Source organism: Hyperolius riggenbachi, chromosome 2 (assembly GCF_040937935.1).
Source record: "Hyperolius riggenbachi isolate aHypRig1 chromosome 2, aHypRig1.pri, whole genome shotgun sequence".
NCBI classification, from domain to species: domain Eukaryota; kingdom Metazoa; phylum Chordata; class Amphibia; order Anura; family Hyperoliidae; genus Hyperolius; species Hyperolius riggenbachi.
Genome location: NC_090647.1, coordinates 86024611 through 86044675, shown reverse-complemented (window position 1 = coordinate 86044675; position 20065 = coordinate 86024611). Strand labels below are relative to the sequence as shown.

General features: G+C 43.0%; 1 protein-coding gene across 9 annotated transcripts in view; it reads right to left on the bottom strand.

Annotated features, from left to right (window-relative positions):
• MTUS2 (microtubule associated scaffold protein 2) overlaps positions 1 to 20065 on the bottom strand; it is a 737980-nt gene that overhangs the window by 614623 nt on the left and 103292 nt on the right. Inside the window, exon 1 of one of the 9 annotated variants that reach the window (XM_068267018.1) lies at positions 13006 to 13057. The exons of the other annotated variants lie outside the window; for them this stretch is intronic. The gene's annotated coding sequence lies outside the window, so the exon portion shown is untranslated. Of the gene's footprint in view, positions 1 to 13005; positions 13058 to 20065 lie in introns of those variants that run through there. 9 annotated transcript variants of the gene reach the window in all.

Below are 20065 nucleotides of genomic sequence, written 5' to 3'. Positions count from 1 at the left end.
AATGCTAATACACAGTGATATTAGAAGGAAGGAGGATGAGTCGGGTAACTGGCTAACAAAGAAAAAATGGGAAGGAAATTATTGTTGTGGTCATTGTAGTGCCTGTCGCTTTATTAAAAGGGGTAAGGTAGTACAAATGGGCTCAGTCACCTGGAGAATCAGGGAGTTCATTAATTGTCGTACACGATATGTCGTTTACTGTGTGTGGTGTCCCTGTGGTCGCTACTACATTGGTAGGACGGTCCAGCCCCTGAAGGAGAGATTTCTTCAGCATAAAAGGTCCATTAAAAACGGTGTAGGTGCTACCCGTTTGATTGAACATGTCAATGAGACCCATTTGGGTGATGCTGATTGCCTCTCCTTTGCTGGGCTGGAGGTCATACAATGCGACCCCAGGGGAGGACTAAGAGACGATAGGCTCTCCAAAAGAGAAGCCTGGATGATCTATCATACTGAGGCTCTGGGGAATCTGGGTTTTAATGAGAGATATGAGGCTAATGCTTATTTTAAATAGGTCCTTAGTAGGAATTTTGTACACACTACACTGTCACCTATACTCCAGATCTTGCTCGTCCCTCCCTGATCCTGCCCTGGGAGGGAGAGGTGGGAGAGGGGGAGGGGCTACCTGCTTATAGGTGGGGTAGGAAGTGAAGGTGCTAGGCCCCACGTGTCCTGAAGAGGCGTGAAACTCACGTGAAACAGCTGTAGACAGAAGGGGCATCTGTTGTATTTGTTGCTGTGTGGCTTCAATAAACGGAAAGTTTTCCTATGGAGTGCCGGAGTCTGTGAATTTCTTCCCTGACCAGATGCCAAAGTTAGAATTACGAATTTGATGAAATTCCTGCACCCAGCCCTAGTTCTGGGGTTTACCACATAATTAGGGAAGGGGAGGCCTCAACAAAGTTTAAAGAGGAACTTTGGTAAAAATGGGGAAGAAATAAATCAATGTATAGCAAAGTAAGAAGTTAAAAAAATAAAGGAGAGGTCAACAAATAATAGATATATTGTTTGATCAACAACGATCATTGATCATATTGTTTGATCCACAGCGAGCCTGCATGTAATCATCTTTACTAGCGGCAGACATAAAAAAGAAAGACAGCACCAACTGCCCTGATCTATAACCACTCCCCCTAACAATGCGATAGGCTAAAAGGTTGTTGTTATTTTTTATAGATATGCATATGCACAGAGGGAGATACTGGTTGCTTAGCCGTTGGAAACAGCAATTATTTCCCACAAAGCAACAAGGTTCACAGACAGGAAACTGTCAGGACCTTGGTCATGACATCACACAGTGGGAGGGGTTTTACCACAATATCAGCCATACAAACCCCCCTGATGATTTATTTGAGAAAAGGTAAAGATTTCTTGTGGGAAAGGGGGTATCAGCTACTGATTGGGATGAAGTTCAATCCTTGGTTACATTTCCTCTTTAAATTTAGGGGGCTACATGGTTCATAGTTAAAGGATTAAGATGAAATGGAGCCCAAGGCAAGGTACTAGCCTTCGCTTCCTCTTATATTCATTTTGGTAAGTTGAGGTGAGGAGTGGTCAGAGAAAGTGACAGATGGGCCCCTTGATGCCCACTAGGCCACAGGCAGTTTTTTAAGTTGCTTTCTGGATGATCATTTTCTGTGAAAGGATCACAGATAAGCTCTTGGCTGTAGTGATCCAGTTCAAGACTGCTAATTCAAATTGTTGCAAATACCCTGTCTATTCTGATGCTGTTTAGCATTTTTTTCTTAGTGACTGGGAACATACTATACTCTTGTACTAGTATATTAACAGAATACCCAAGCAGCTCGGGGTGACCAAAAACTACTAGGTAAGTATAGAGGGCTAAAAGAGACTGAAAAGCCCTCCTACTAAATAGCCAATGCTCAGTGTAATTTGCCTTCTGCAAATAGAAGATATTTGCAATAACTCGGCTTTAAGTGAGCGATTGTGGTCTCCCACAATGCATCACTACTGAATATGCAAATGATCTCTTTATGCCCCTGAATCCAGGCTTACATTCAGAACCGCTGGTGTCTAGCAAGCCAATAGCTTATACATTTTAGAGCCGCATCAACCCAACAAGCAGACAGCCTGTTTAGGACTTCTGGTACTCCTCAGTGCATGGCAGGGTTTGATATGGCTCTATGGGATAAGGCTTGGACTAGTAGAACACAGCAACCAAGCAGCTCGGCGTGACCCAAACCACTAGGAAAGTATAGGGGACTAAAGGTGGCCACACACCATACAATTTTTTAAATATCTGTTCAATTTAAGAATTGCAATCAATTTTTCTGACTGATTGTAACATTTCAAAAATATGACCAATGTACCACACACCTGTGTTAAATTTTTCCCCAATTATGATAAAAATGATTGGAAACTGACAAAATTGCTAGGGTGTGTATATTAATAAATTGACAATCTAACACACACCATACAATCTTTAGAAAGATTGAAGAAAAATATCTGGCATTCCGGATCGATAAAAACCAAAAAAAAAACGGGAAATCCGATCGGATTTTTCAGTGAAATGAAAAAAAAGCTTTTGAGTTTTTCGGGAGATCCGATCGTTTTTACCGAATTACTGTAAAATCAGATAATTTTATTGTATCATGCGTGGCCACCTTAAAAGAGACCTAAAATCTCTCCTACGGAAAAAGCAACACTCAGTGTAGTTTGCGTTCTTTAAACAGAAGGTATTATAATATATTAATGTGTAGATAATTCTGTATAGCACACTGAACACACGGTATGCGCTCAGCAGAGCTTCTAGTCAAAGAGTTTAATGAATCTAAGTAAGGGGAAGTATTCTGGCAGGCAATTTATTTGCAATGCAAACTGCAGGTGGTGTATTATTCCTGCTTGTATAACAATAAATATACATATGTTCCGGGGATCTAGTATTTTACAGAACAAACCACTAACTTCAAACGTTTCTGCACTTTTGCTTTGATGATCCGCAGTGCTGGGGATACATGACCGTTATTTGATTAAATGTAAATCTTTAAAACATCTTTTCCATACATTGTGTTTGATGTGATGGAGAATATTTCCGAAGGGCTGAGCTTGTGCTGTTCATGGCTCTATAGCGATGATAATTGGGATTAGACACAAGATGGAGAAGAAGAAAAATGACAGTGAAGTATAGGAAGAGCACTGAGACTTGGATGGATTCATTAATAGAGTAGTCTTGTTCTTGAAACAGAATTCCCGAGTTTTATTATTAAAGCAGAATTACAATCTGGCATAACATTCAATAAAAAAACTTGTTCCCATACAGTTTATACCCCTTACTGTTATCCTGCTTGCTTTTTTCCCACAGTAATTTCATCTATGTAAAAATCACAAGTCCACCCAGCATAGAATTCAGCAGGACTGGGAACTGCCATTGCAATGTATTAGATCAACTTAATTCAGAAAACTCTTACAGCAAGGAAAACGCTTCTCTTTTTTGCTCAGGCCTCAGTCACATCAGGGCCGTTTCTGTGTGCTTTTCACAGCGCACTGCGCTGTGCGTTTTGCAAAATATTGATTTTCCCATGTAATTGAATGTGCCTGGTACACATGGACCACTATTGCGAAAAAAGTAGGCAGTTAAAATCTGACAGAACGAACAGGTTTTGGGCCAGTCTATCTCCTCATAGGGGATTCCCAGGGTTTTCAACAGCATTTCCCGAAAATCAGTTGCAAAGTCTAATTGACAAAATAGTGTGCAAGTGATTAGGGAGGCCGGCTGGTATCTTACTATTCTGGCAGTTAAACTGCGGTTCAGGAAATTCTGTTGAAAACAAAGTAATCCCTGAGAATCCCCCATGAAGACATGGACTGGCCCAAAACCTGTCGGTTCTGTCAGATTTTAACTGCCTCCTTATTCAGCGATAGTGGCCCTTTAAGAATAAGAACTAGTTTTTACTGAAGCTCTCTTGATAAATCAACCTCAATGTGTTTCCTCTATATTATCTAACTGCCAGCAAGCCAGCTGAGCCACGCTAGATAGTTATCAGCATTAATTCTTCAATTAACGGCAGTTACCTGCAGCCTTTCTTATTCAGCTGTTCCATTTGCACCACTTTACAGCTGGAAGCTGAGATAAGAGTATTGAGAACAGCAGCCCCTGAGACTCAGATGTGTGATGTTTAACAGCCACAGATTCCAGCGACTCAGGTTTCAACATGAAAACGCAACAGACTGACACGCTGGGCACCAAATATTACAATATAATGTGAACAATGTGCAAAATAACTGAATAAAATATAGCAACAGAGAGCCTAATTTCACCAGCAAATCACTGACCGCACAGAAACATAAATCATTACTAAACTCTTAAAACAGACAGCAGAGGCGGTGCTGACTAATTCAGTCTCTACCTCTTAGGCCCCTTCCACACTCCAAATGAGTGCTGCGGGGCGATTCTTCTGCACCACAATGGTTGCACCCCATGTACCGCTGCAGTGCAGCCATACCATGACGCATACTTTCCTATGAAAGTAGGACGCACAGTTACTCATGTGTTGTCACAATGGGGCCCACTGCACCGCATTCCTTGTGATAGCCTCACTCACTATCACTACTTTTTAAGATGGATGCGGTAACTAAGTGTAAATGGTCCTTACTGTCCCACCAAGTTCATGGTCAAGTCCTACTACATAGAGCCACATTAATCTATGCCATGCACTGATGAGGACCTACCAGTCTGACCCATAGCTCCCAAGTGTCCCTCTTTCGGAGGGACAGTCCCTCTTTGGGAGCCCTGTCCCTCTTTCCCCCTCATTTGTCCCTCTTTCAGGAATTTGCCCCTCTTTCTATATAAATATATATATTTCTATACTAAAAATGTGTTTGATTGACTGTAAACTTGATTCCCATCCTTTAAAATTGATATATTACTCATTTTAAAATGTTAATATGAAGGAAAATTAACCAGGATAGAAAGGACCAGTGTGGTTTGAATTATAAAACAACATATTTTTCTTATGAGATCTTTATGGTATGCGTGACTAGGGGCGTGGTGGGGCGTGACCAGGCCGTGGCATGGGCGTGGCTTAAGTGTCCCTTTTTCTCAACTCAAAAAGTTGGGAGGTATGGTCTGACCTACCAGTCCGTATGCATGTTGGATTAGTTTGGCTCTGTAATATTAACAAGTCGACACATCATTGCATTCCAGCGGTTCTGGAGGTGTGTTTAGCTATCAGGGACAACAAAGGGGGATTTGCATATTCAGCAGTGATGCATTGTGGGACTCCTCTGAGCTCACTCCAATCTGAATAATTGCAAATACCTTCTTTTCTAAGCAGGCACATTTCGGTACTGCCCCACCATTATTTTTGGTAGGTAGCGGGATGTGTAGCCTTTTTTACTCCTACAGGGGCCTGCCTTTGATCTTGGAACACAGTGCTGCTATTTAATTTTAGTAGTTATATGACTTCCAAGGGCGTAGCAATAGCCATAGCAGCTGCTATGGGGCCCTGGAGCATAGGGGCCCAGTGGGTACGTAATGTATTTACCATTAAAGGACCCCGAGGCGAAAATAAACTAATGAAATAAACAATTGTGTCTATCATCTATTTCATTCTCCTAAAAATGACTTTTTATAGGTATTCCACAGTTTTGTTTTATGTTTAAATCTACTTTTTAGGTTTAACTGTTTTATTGTTTTTGCTCAATGACACATTTATTGAAGTATGCCAGAGCTAAAATCTATGAACGATTTACCCTTTTTATCTCTTTCCTGCTTTCAGAAGCCATTTTCTGCTAGGAAAGTGTTTTATAGTTGGAATTTCTTATCAGTGAGGGTCACACTGTAGTCACTTCCTGTCTGAGTCAGGACTGAGTCAGCCACTTACATACCAGATATTTAACTCTTTCAGGCAGAGAAAGAAAAAAGTAACACAGCACAGTTATTTGTGTGCTAGGTACATACCTATGTCTATCTCATCATGTCACCTCGGGTATCCTGTACCTTTCTTGTGTTTCTCCAACCTCTGACTTTGTCTCAGTTCTTGTGAACTATGTGCAGTGTTGATCGCCTGACACTGTAAATTGCCCAGTTAACTCATATGCATAGGGTAGGGGCAGGTGTCACGGCTTAAAGCGGTATAAAACCCTGACATAATATTCAATAAAAACATGTTTTCCTACTTTTTATATGCCATACGGTTATCATATTTGCATTTGTGCATAAGTGTTATTATTCATTTAGAAGTTACAAGTTCCCAAAAGTACAGTTTTTTGCTTCGAGAGCTGACTTTGCATTTTATTCATAACTGGTTTTTTTCATTATGTATCGAAGGCAGAAATGCTTTGAGTGTCCAGGAGCCACAGTCAGAGAATGTGTCACTGTCACATTCCTAACTTGATACAATTAAGTAAACACAAGATAACATTATCTAAACTTCAGATGCATCCAGATTTCTCTGCACTAAACTTTCAAATCCTGTGTGTAACCCTTTGAATGCTGTTCTAGTAAAAAAAATGCTGGTTGTATATGTTACGGCCAGAACCCAAAGTGTGGCCACTTCGGGTCCTGGCCGGCCAATGTGCGAAGTGGCCGCAGCGCAGCGGCCAATGTTAGAAATGTAACGATTACAATAAGTTTAATGTATTTTAGGTCCGTCTCGCTGCGGCCAAATGTATTACAACTTGGTTAATTTAATGAAATGCAGCCGGCGGCAATGTAATAGATGAAGCCGCCGGCTTTCGCACTGCCTCCTCTCCTCCTCCCCCGCCTCTCTCCACTCCCTGCCTCCTATACAATACGGAGCAGCCGGGGACATGCGTGTCCCCGAGAGTCGTTCGTCGTGGCAGGGGAAGCAGAGTGGGGAGGCTGCAGACATCGCTTCTGCCAGCACCCGCTCTGCAGGAACGTCAGGATTCCCCTGCCGCGACGAACGACTCTCGGGGACACGCATGTCCCCGGCTGCTCAGTATTGTATAGGAGGCAGGGAGAGGAGAGAGGCGGGGGGGGGGGGGGGGGAGGAGGAGAGGAGGCAGTGTGAAAGCCGGCGGCTTCATCTATTACATTGCCGCCGGCTGCATTTCATTAAATTAACCAGGTTGTAATACATTTGGCCGCAGCGAGACGGCCTTAAAATACATTGAACTTATTGTAATCATTACATTTCTAACATTTGCCGCTGCGCTGCGGCCACTTCGCACATTGGCCGGCCAGAACGCCAAGTGGCCACACTTCGGGTTCTGGCCGTTAACATATATAATATGCTGTAAATATTTGTTTAGAGCAAAGAAGAAATGCTGGGTTTCATTCCGCTTTAAGTGTGCTTATATCTGAGAGCCCCATGAAAGTTGTCGCTATGGGGCCCTATGAACTCAAGCTACGCCACTGATAACTTCTCATAGAATAACACTAGGTTGCTCCCTAATGTGCAGGTATAAGCAGGCAAGAGTGAGATGTGGTTTCATCTGCTGTGAAACTGAGACAGTGTGTTGGTGCGCTCCACACTGAAGCAGGCAATTTCTGCTCAAGGGTGCCGCTTTGGTATAATGGATGCCCCAGAGACCACAATGTTAATTTGGGGCAGTTTAAGCTTCGATGGCACCCAATCATTTTCATTTTTAGATGTCGGGGGAGGGGGGTTTGGGGCGCTAGTGTCGAAGGTGCAAAGGTGGCGCAATTATAGGTGGATATTGCGGGGGTGTCAATTATTGCTAGAGAGGGAAGGTCCAAGGGTCCACTTATTACCATACTGCAAAACACTGATGAACATCCCGGAAAGATTGCCAGTCAGATCTCATCCATCCGAGGAGCTCCTAAAAATCAGCTGGTGTTATTTGCTGCCTGGTTATCCAGCACATGCCTGATTAACAGTCCTATAACTTTGGGTTGTTAGGAGCTGGTAAATGTTTTTGATTTCTTTTATACTTCATGTTTTATCACCTTACTGGATTCTCTTGTAAGGAGGTTGTTACTCCAGAGCTGCACTGAAAACATATTGCTTGAGGGGTTTAGCACTGAGGGATCTTGTCAGATGTTGAAGTTGTATTACACGTAAAATGTAATTTACTGGTTGTTCTCCACATTTGGTTAGCTGGTAATTCTTAGGACTAGCATACTGACCTTTTCTCCTCTCTTGCTTTTTTTTTTTTTTTTTCCATTCTTTCTCCATCATTTGTTCTATTTTCTTTACATTAAAGGACACCTAGACTGAGAGGGATATGGTGGCTGCCATATTTAATTTTCTTTTTAAACGTGTACCAGAGCTGATGAAAGCGAAAAGTATTATACATACCTGGCAGGGGCGTAACAATAGGGGATGCAACCCCTGCACCCGCGGGGGGGGGGGGGGGGGGGGGGCGCTCAGGGATGTTTTTGGCGGGCCGGGGGGTTGCAGCATGAAGGGAGAGCATTGGACATTGGCGGGGAGGGGGGACAGTACTCCCTCTCCCTCACATTGGGCTCTCCCCTCTGCGCTACCCTCCAGCATCACTGGCAGCAGGCAGGAACACATACCTTGCAACGTTCCACCACTGGAGGTTCCTCTCAGTGTCTGACGCTACTTCCTGTTCAAACAGGAAGTAGTGTGAAGCACTTAGAGATCGGAGACCTCCGCGGTGGATGGAGGTATGTGACCTGCCCGCTTGTCTGCTGCCAGTGATAGATGCAGGAGGGGAGCGCAGAGGAGAGAGCGCGAGGTGCTCTTCCCTCATGCTGCGACCCCTTTGGCCCCCCAAAATGGCCCTGAGCAGGCCCGGGGGGGGGGGGGGGGGGGAGGGGATTTCTAAATTTTTGCAGGTGGCTCAGGGATTTCTAGTTACGCCCAGGATACCTGGGGTTTCCCCAGCCTCATCCGCACGGACCGTTCCCACCCCACCATCCTCCGCCTTTTGCAGCTCCGGTACCGGGTCCCGTAACTTCAGCCAGTCGCGGTGTAGGAGCGATCTGAGCTTATGGGGCTGGAGGATGCCCCAGGTATGTATAAAACTTTTAGCTTTTATCAGCTCTGATTTCCTTTAAACAATACCCGGTTTCCTGGCAGTCCTTTGGCATCAGTAGTGTTTGAATTGCACACCTGAAAAATGCATGCAGCTAATCTAGTCAGATTTCAGTCAGAAACATCTAATTTGAGGTCTATAGCTAAAAGTATTAGGGACAGATGAACAGTAGGACAGCCAGGCAATTTGCTTTGTTTAGAAGGAAATAAATGTCAGCCTCCATATCCCTCTCATTTCAGATGTACTTTAAAGGTTATGGTTACACCCAAAACTACCCACTTTGTTCAACCTCAGGAGCTCTTTGATTGTAATATTCTTATGCATAGGAATCCTGTGCCAAATTTCCTGGAATACCTTGATCCATGTATATATCTAGTTTGTCATATGAACATACGTAGTGTGGCTTTCAGTGCATACACTGCTGAATATATGTTAGGCTTGATTTACTTTTCTCTCAAATTTTAATAACAAAAATAACATTTATTTTTGAAAGTAATTTAATAAAATACCTGGGTGATTTTAAAAAATGTATCATTTTTTCACTGTCATTACCTATTCTGTATTTTGTATTGTTTTTGTATTTTGACACGAATTATGTGTCTTGTATATTGGTGTACACTATTGTCTGTATTATTATGTACCCCATGTTCATTTCTTACTTTGTACAGCACCACGGAATATGTTGGCGCGTTATAAATCAATAATAATAAGGTATGTATCATCACTGATAATGGCAAGCCTCAGTCCGCTGTGCTGAAGTAATACAGTATACCTCCTGTGGTACTACAGCCTCCTAAGGTATGGCCTCAATTAACCACTGATAATCATAAGGCGCCTTATTGTACACATTTATCTTGGTTAGTAATAGCTACACACCATACTAATACATTGCTAGTGTAACCCGAGATCAGTAGCGCAGGCTTAGAGCTGGAAAAGATTCTGGACAAATCCTTAGGCCCCTTTTCCACTAGCAATCGCTAGTGTTCGCGCTGAACGCTAGCGATTGCGATTCAGCAAAAGTACAACATTTCCCGTCGATTTCCCGACGTTTGCGATCGCGATTTTGCTATGCTATGCAATGCATAGCAAAATCGCTGCAATAATCGCTCTGCCGCACGTTCTCGATCAAGTAAAAAATGAATCGCGGTAGTGGAAATGACCTACCGCAATTCCTATGTTAAAAAGCAAGCCGTAGCGATTTGAAAGTCACTAGCGGTTTGCGATTCAGCAAATGCAAACGCTATAGTGGAAAAGGGCCCTTAAAGAGACACTGAAGCGGAAAAAAAATTATGATATTATGATTTGTATGTGTAGTACAGCTAAGAAATAGAACATTAAGATCAGATACATCAGTCTAATTGTTTCCAGTACAGGAAGAGTTGAGAAACTCCAGTTGTTATCTCTATGCAAACAAGCCATTAAGCTCTCTGGCTAAGTTAGTCCTGGAGAGGGCTGTTATCTGACTTTTATTATCTCAACTGTAAGTGAACTGTTTACTTTTTCTCTGCTAGAGGAGAGGTCATTACTTCACAGACTGCTCTGAAAGAATCATTTTGAATGCTGAGTGTTGTGTAATCTGCACATAATATAGAATGATGCAATGTTAGAAAAAACACTATATACCTGAGAATAAAAGTATGAGAATATTTTCTTTGCTGCTAATCTTCTAGTAATTATTCATAGTACACAACCAATTCACTATATCATATATTTTTTTCAGTGTCTCTTTAAGGCCAGTTTCACACTGCATATGTGCGATGCGGTGCAGCAGAAAGTACGCTTCATATGACCCTGTGCCACAGTGCAGCCACAATTTCATATGCATAGCCACAACAGCTGGGTAGTAATGCACTTCCTGCTGGGCAGGAAGTCACTGGGATTCCCGTGGGTCTGTGCATACGTGCCGCCTCGTACCGCGCTCCCATCATGCTCACTGCCTGCTTCGCCCATTGACTTGCACTACGGCATGATCCGCGCAGGAGCGTTCATGCGGAAACGCGCTGCAGACTTTGTGTCAGATTGGATGCTTCTGGCGCATTGAACTGCACCACATTAACTCTGCAAGGCTCCATTGACTTACACTCGTGGCACCTTGTGGTAAAAAAGTGTAATACAATGCGGGTTCACAATGATAGAGTGCAAGAGGCCTTAGATTTACTTACCTGGGGCTTGTTCCAGACCCTACTAGTCTATCACATCCCTCAATAAAGTTCTGCAGCCCTCCAGGGTGCTGCTGTCCCCTCTACAAGATCCCCAACCACAGCTGGGCTGTCGCACATTTATGCCAAAGTGCTGGTTCTTCTGTGACCCTTGAACCTGCTCATAGAATGAAGCAGTTCAATTATAGTACTTGATTGCACACCACTCTATTATCGGGACTGCTTTCAAAAAACTGATTTGTTGGTGGGACTAGGACAAGGCTTGGAATACACTAACCTAGAGCAATGACACCAGAAGAGAGAGGCATATGAAGGCTACCATACTTATTTCCTTTTAAACTATATCACTTGCGGGGCATCCTGTTTAACTTGCATGCATCAGTAGACAAGACACACAAAACATTTATATTGTGTTTTTCTCCTGGCAGACTCAAACCGCTTGAGCTGCAGCCACTAGGGTGTGCTCAGTAGGCAGTAGCAGTGTTAGGGAGTCTTGCCCAAGGTCTCCAACTGAATAGGTGCTGGCTTACTGAACAGGAAGAGCCAAGATTCTAACCCAGGTTTCCTATGTCAGAGGCAAAGCCCTTAACCAGTACCCTATCCAGCCACTAGTAGTAGTAGTGATTAAATACAACACCTGAAACTAACATTGTGCAAATCCAGTCAAACTTCATATTTATATACAGTATATACAGTATATTGGTGGCCCGGGTGCCTATGACTGTAGGTACATATTGGGGGCCACCTAGGACTGTTGGCATATATTAGGAGACACACATGGCAGTTAGGAGGTATTGCTGGCTGGCTGCCTAATAGGGATGAGTGGGCGACAGCCTCAAGCATGCTCAATAGACATTTCTGGTTTGCGCAAATGTTTTTCATGGTTCATGCAAAAAATCATTTACAACCACCACGTTCGTAGTTTTGCATAACATGCAAAATTTACGCATGGGTTACGTGAAATCAATTTGTAATTATGTATAATCGCAATCAGTGGAATTTTACACTAAATAAGACTAACCATAACCCATTTTCCAGCCCTCCGCCATGAGAAGAATGTAGTCCTCCATGCCCATTAAGTTGGGCAGCACTTATCTAGAGGTAAAAATGGGTCAGAACCAGTGGCGTAGCTAAGGCGCTCGGGGCCCCCGTGCAAGTTTTACATTGGGCCCCCCCAAGCACTCTGTACATTACAATTGATACGGCTCACCAAAACCTTCCAAGGACAACCATAGAAGGTGATGGGGAACAGTTTGTTAATTATTTGCTAATTATTACTCCAATAGAAGGCTAATACCACCAAAGGACCCCGGTGCGCTTGCAACCTCTGCACCCCCTATTGCTATGCCACTGGTCAGAACTCATATCTTGAATCATGACATTTTCTGACACTTGTCTTACAAACTGGGACTCCCCCACTAAACAAGAACTGTTGACAGCCGTCACTCCCTCTGCCTGGGGTGACTGGAAACTCATTACCACCCAATGTGAGAACTAGTGGCAGCTAACAAGTTAGCAGTAATTGCTTGTTAGCAAGTCAGGAACTGAGTAACTTAGCAGGTTTGCAACTTACATGTTAAGCTTGGGGGTGGAAAGGAGTGCACTCACATTTTCTAATTAGCACATTAGAAGAGTGCTGCTGACTTCACTAATTACAATTATGATTAGCCATGGGGAAGGGACAAGGTAAGACTGAATGCAAAGGCAGCAGGTGTGGTGTAAAAATCACCAGGTCCGCACTGAATACAGGACTAGCCATGCCAAGGCTACCGAAGCACTAACTTTATGCTTACTCGTCGTAAAGAGGAACTTTAGCGAAAAGGGGAAAAAATAAATCAATACATTGCAAAGTGAGAAGTTACAAAATAGAAGAGATCAGGAAATGATTGATATTCACCGTGAAATTTGTTCATGTTGTTTGATCCACAATCAGCCTGTCTGTTTTTTTCTTTACTACTGGCAGAAAAAAAACAGACAGCACCAACTGACATTATTTATAACCACACCCACTAAAAATAGGATAGGCTAAAAGTTTTTTTTTTATAGATATACAATATGCACAGAGGGAGATACTGGTTACTTGGCAGTTGGAAACAAGGTTCACAGAAAGAAAACTGTCAGGACCTAGGTCCTGACATCACACTGTGGGATGGGTTTCACCCCAATCTCAGCCATACAGAGGCCCCTGATGATCAATTTGAGAAAAGGTAAAAGGGGGTATCAGCTACTGATTGGGAGGAAGTTCAATCCTTGATTACAGTTTCTCTTTAAAACCTGGCTCATTACCATCCGTTGTGCCAGCGCAAATATTTATGAGTTGCAGAAAATTTTGCTGTTATTATAATTTTCGTGAAGCTCAGATGCTCATGACAGGTGCTCACAGCTACTTTTCGGTATGTTAGTATATAAAAACATAGGTGTTCCCTTTAGTCATTGCCAACACAATAACTGCCTATGGCGATTTTGTTGTTATGCACCAATATTTCATGCAAGCTAATCATATAGACATTCATTTTTTTCTTGTTTTAGCTGAAAGTCACCTGGTGTTTTAAACAGCTGCTTGACAATTATTGCTTTTCCCTGTATTGATTTAAAAAAAAAAGTTGTCATTTTTAGTATGTTTCTATACTGCTGTTATAATCCATATCTGGAGGATTGTAAGATATATCCATGTTTTCACTCTGTAAGCTCCTCGATTTCTAGGTGGGGATTGCCTAAAACAAAGACCACCTATCATCGTGCAATCCTAGCGGTGTGTGACACAGGTTCATGTGGTGTAAATAAATATAGTATTCCTGTTGTTACTTTTGAGCATTGCATAAAAGTTAGATCGTCACCTATGGAGTGCGAAGGCTCTGGATCCTATAGAGCAGGGGTGACGGCCAAAATTGTACACTGGGACCAAGTCATGGGCCAACCTCAATGTCTACTGGCCACCGTCCTGCCTTATAAAGTTCCCAGGTGGCCCCCCTATACAGTTCCTTGGTGTTTAGTGCTTTCCCCCTCCTCCCCCATATGGCTTCCCAGGTGTCCCAGGGCTTCACCTCTAATATGACTTCCCTGGTGTCCTAGAGTGGGCCCAACTCAAGTGGGGAAACCACTTGAAGGCCAAATTGAATGGCTCTGAGGGCCAGATTTGGCCCGTTGGGCGGAGTTTGACAGGTATGCTATAGAGCCTTCCCGGTCCTCTCTCCATGCCTTTGGTGCACCGCTGTCTCCCCATGTTGAAGTTAGGTGACCAACTAGTCGAATAAACCTTTGGGAATTCTCAGAAAAGCTTTGGCGGTACTTGTATCTCTGTGTGCTTCTGAAGACGAGCGGGTCTGTATGGCGCATGTGCAACTTTGTCTGTTCACGCATGCACAGTATGGAGCCACCCATCTTCAGAAGCTCTCAGGGACACCAATGCTTCAAAAGCTTTCTGTGGAATCCCAAAGGTGTGGAGTTTCAACGGTGTGAAAGCGGTGGACCGAGGGCACGAAGAAAGGACCAGGACAGCTCTATGCTGCAGAAATGTCGCATTGAATACTAGAAATGTGTTGAGATCATGAGATGCATACAGTGAAGCATACAGTACTATTCAAAGCATGCCTCACTACCTCTGTAAACTTGCAAATTACCCTGTAAATGCAATGCACGCATAATCCCCCCGCACTGCAATAAATGTGATGGCCCCATAAGTGTATCATTGCATTGCGTTGTGTGATGTAATGATATTGGGCACTGCGATGCAACGCTGGATAGTGTACTGGTTAGGGGCTCAGCCTTTGACATGGGAGACGAGGGTTCGAATCCTGGCTAGGGTCAGTACTTGGCTAGGGTCAGTATCTATTCAGTAAGAAGTTCTTGGGCAAGACTCCCTAACACTGCAGGGGGGCCCTTGAGCGTGCCATTAGTGGCTGCAGCTCTCGAGCACTTTGAGTCCAACAGGAGAGAAGCACTATACTAATGTTTGGATTATTATTATTTAACACAATGGACATAGGGCCCTGTTTAATTCAATTTTTCTCTGAAGTTTTCTCCAAGGAGATCATTTTTCATCAAAAATATGTTTTCCCTACTCAGCAAACGAAAAGGTACCAAAACTATTCTGAGTATTTTCTTGTTTGCTGGTGGCTTAAACGGCAGGTTTGACCCTCAAAACCTTATTTTGATTTTGATTTTTTAATATTTGATTTTTTAATAAGTTGATTATTGGGTGTTGGAGGAAAGAACTGATTGAATTTGGAATTTGCTTTCAGGTGGCCACACACGATACAAAAAGATAATCCAATTTTACGGCAATTTGTTAAAAACAATAGGTTGTCCTGAAAAATTGAAAATAAAATGTCATTCAAGCGCAAAATCCTATAGAATTTCCAGTTTTTTCACTATAAGTCGATCAGGAGGGGTGGATTTTTCTGATTAATTTTTATGAAAATTGAATGGTGTAGAGTCGATTGTCAGTTTATTAATATATAAACTCAAGCAATTTTTCAGAGTTTTCAATCTTTTTATTAATAATTGGGAAAAATTAAACACACGTGTGGTACAGTGGTCAGATTTTTGTAAACGTTACAATGATTCAGATACATTTATTGTAATTCCCTAATTGAAAAGAAATGTAAAGAGGAACTTTAACCAAGGATTGAACTTTAATCAGTAGCTGATACCCCCTTTCCCATGAGAAATATTTACCTTTTCTTGAATCAGGGGGGTCTGTATGGCTGATATTATTAGAAAACAACTCCCAGAGTGTGATGTCTTGACCAAGGTCCTGACAATTTGCTGTCAGTGAACCTCGTTGCATTGTGGGAAATAATGCAATTTTCGAAGTGCTAAGCAAGCAATATCTCCCTCTGAGCATAGAACTCTCAGTATCAAACATTCTGTACAGATCACCTGGCAGGACTAAAGATGTCACCACCAGTGATAAATTTCAGAATGTAAATTAGGGAGAGAAAAGATTTTACAATAGGCAAACACTGACTAATCTATAAATAAATATTGTAAAAGATGCGGTAAGCAATTTTAATTATGTTATTTTCACTGCAGTTACTCTTTAAAGAAATTGTACTGTGTGTGGCCACATGAACTAAATCGTAAGCAGTTTTACACAATACGCACAGCTAGATCGGTGCGCAGCACTCACTGCCACAGACCTAGCTCTAGTGAGCCTGCTATGGAGACCAGCTGCACTGGGGACTCAGGAGTGTCTGGCTGCATCATTTGCTTATGCAGACAGCAACAGCATTTGGCAAATTGGTGTGCAGAAAATGAATGTAATTTATAGTGTTGGAATGTGTGTAAATCTGCAATGAGTCACTCAGTGCTCTGTGCTGGAGTGTTTGCATTTGGATTGCCTTTAAGATGAAAATTACAGAGTCAGAGTCTCTGAATCATTAAACTAATGTTGCTGCAGGTTGAAGGTTCCCATCACACATGGACCAGGTGCAATAAAAGGAGAGATTTCCACTCTGCCTGTTTTCATGTCAAATACAGTAACCAATCAGCTTAATTTGTTTAATTCACTTGAACTTGATCTGGATATGTCAAGGGAAAATAGTCAATGTGTATGGCTTCAGAGTCACAAGGGCTTAGCTTCTGAAGGACAGCCTGCAATTATATAAAAAAAAGGAAAAAAAACAGAACAAAACAAAATACTGGTGTGACACACAGCAGCATACACAAGGTGACGTATGAAAATTATAGGAAAACTGCTAAACATGGCATTATAATGTAACCCTTAGGCCATGTTCACAGTGACCAATGTGTTGCATTCCCTCTAACAGCTGGAAAGCAACAAATCGGGAAACCAGCAATGCACCTTACCTCCACGTTGCACCGCATACAGTGAAGCATACCGTTCAATGAAAAGTATGCTTTACTGTAACCCTTAAAGAGGAACTTTAGCCAAAAAAAGACAGAGTTTTATTACTGAATAAAGAAGTGTAGTAAATGCATCCGGCGAGGCCAGGAATTTTTTTGGGGTTGCTTGAGAATTCTGGATAACGGAGATTTACTGTATAATATAGATAGATAGATAAATAGATATCACATTATTAGTAGGTATGCTTATAGAGAGGGGCAGTTGATGCTGTTTTTTTTCCTTTCTTCATGCCTACCAGCAGTAAAGAGGATGACCTGCAAGCTCACAGTGGATCAAACAGCATGAATGAATAGATCATTTCTTCATCTATGTTCTATTTTTTAACTTCTCACTTTGCAATGTCTTGATTTTTTCCCACCCTAAACTACAATCTTTCACTAAAGCTTTGCTTGACTATTATTCTCGGCTTTCGATTAAAACAGCTGCTGCTGTAATAGGAACTGGAAATGGACATCAATGTCAAGACTTAAGAAGCCCATACACTCAGCCGATTTTCTGGCCGACCGATCGATCCCGATCGATCGATCGATCGACTGCAAATCGGTTGGCCAATCGACCGATCGACGGTCGATTTCGATGGATTTCCATCGAACTTGCAGGATGGAAAATTTAGGTCGATCTGATGAGATTGCTTATCAGTTTGCATTGGCCTTAAAGGGATACTGTAGGGGGGTCAGGGGAAAAATTAGTTGAACTTACCCGGGGCTTCTAACGGTCCCCCGCAGACATCCTGTGTTGGCGCAGCCACTCACCGATGCTCCGGCCCCGCCTCCGGTTCACTTCTGGAATTTCAGACTTTAAAGTCTGAAACCACTGCGCCTGCGTTGCCATGTCCTCGATCCCGCTGATGTCACCAAGAGCGCACAGCGCAGGCCCAGTATGGTCTGTGGCTGCGCAGTACACTCCTGGTGACATCAGCGGGAGTGAGGACACGGTGCAGGCGCAGTGGTTTTCTGACTTTGAAGTCAGAAATTCCAGAAGTGAACTGGTGAAGGGGCCGGAGCATCGGTGAGTGGCTGCGCCAACACAGGATGTCTGCGGGGGACCATTAGAAGCCCCGGGTAAGTTCAACTCATTTTCCCCCGACCCCCCTACAGTATCCCTTTAATGGAAATCTGATGGCAAAAAAATGCCATCAGATCGAATTTCAATAGATTTCAAACTGAAATCTATTGGAATTCTATCCTGGTAAAAAATGTTCTAAAAACGCATCAGATAGATCATCAGATGCATTTCTTATCCATCTGCTGCCAATCTGACGAGTGTGTGGGCATCTTAATAGTATTAAGCTGAAAATTAGGAAACAAGATTGTAATGAAGGTATCTGGAAGCTGAAATCATGTTTATATAGCAGGCAGTGTAAACACCTGTAACCCAACATCAAATGAATTAAGTTATAGCTATCATCACTCTGAATTATGCAAATAATCAATAACGAGCAATCTGATGTCTGCATAGCTTATCTCGGTGACGCTGGCACAGACACATCCGCTTCTCAGTCCCGGCACACCGCTAACAAGAGTCCAAGGCCAGCAAGGAAAGCAGTGAGATGGTTTGTTTCATAGGACTAAAATGCAGCCTAACATCTACATAGAGACGAGACATTACCATAGCGGTCTGTTTATGGGTGTACAAGGCTACAGTTGAGCAGATATATGAAGTATAACTCGAAACCAAAGCACAAGTAACTCTTTTGCCCATAAGAAGCAATCACTTTCCACCTTTTTTTGGTCAGGGAAGGTGCTTCCATAGGGGAAAATTGAGCAATTGCCACTGCTGACCTCCCCCAGTCTGCCATCAACTCTTACATTTTGTCCATGGGCCCCTGCAGAGTTTTTGTTAGCATTGCAACCCACCTGATCTGGTGGGCACGTTCCTCCATTCAGTGGTGTAACTACAATTCATGCCCCCCCCACCCCCCCCCAGCAAAACTTTGAAGGTTCACATCCCTTCCCTTGCCTCCCCTTGGTGCCCTTCATGGCATTGGGACCAGTCTCAGAAGGGTTATTTAACAAGTGTGGCGATCATGATCTTCACACCCATAACACGATAGCTACAAAACAGCTGATGTGAAGTTGTGAAGTGTAGTTCCCTGTATCAGAGGGAGGGAAGGTTAGTAGTTGGTACTCCTCCCAGATCTGGGCTCCCTTATAGTTAGGCCCCTGTCTCTACTAAGCTGTGCACTCTCATCTTCATGTCACAGGGAGGCCTATTCCCAGCGGCCTGGCGCGTTATTACAGAATAGGATGCGCCGGGTCAGGTCAATCTTTCCCCAAATGCCCCATTGTGACTAGAACCGCATCTCAGCTTTTATTAGTGTAACAGAAGGAAGATTTGTATGTTATTTATTTTAGTATTTATATAGCACCGACATATTACGCAGCACTGTACAGAGTATATATTGTCTTGTCACTAACTGTCCCTCAGAGGGGCTTACAGTCTAATCCCTACCATAGTCATATGTCTATACTGTGTAGCGTATGTATCATAGCCTAGTGGGAAGCCAATTAAATTATCTGTATGTTTTTGGGATGTGGGAGGAAGTCAGAGTGCCCGGAGGAAACCCACACAGACACGGGGAGAACATACAAACTCCTTGCAGATGTTGACCTGGCTGGGTTTCGAACCGGGGCCCCATTGCTGCAAGGCGAGAGCGCTAACCACTACGCCACTGTGCTGCCCGTATTGGTGACAGAGGCCAGCTTCTCATGTTTTGCTCCAGTTGTCCACTTTTCATAGACCAGCACTTTCACACAAGGAAATAAAATGACAGTTCAAAGGCTTTACAACTTTATGATCAAATCAAAGCTACTGAATGACAATATAGGAATGCCATACACATACTTACACATTGTAGAAATAACGTAAAGCTGGCCATATACCGTGCAATCTTGACTGTACGATCTATGTGGTCAGTGGCGTAGCAATAGAGGGTTGCAGGAGTCTCGAACACTGGGGCCCTTGGGCCAGAGGGGCCCTGTAGGGCCCTCCCTCAACCGCAGTATTAGCTCTCTATTGGTCCTGTGCTCATAATAATCACTTCTATACATGCCTTGAATAGTAGCAATCATTACCTACTGTAACTGCT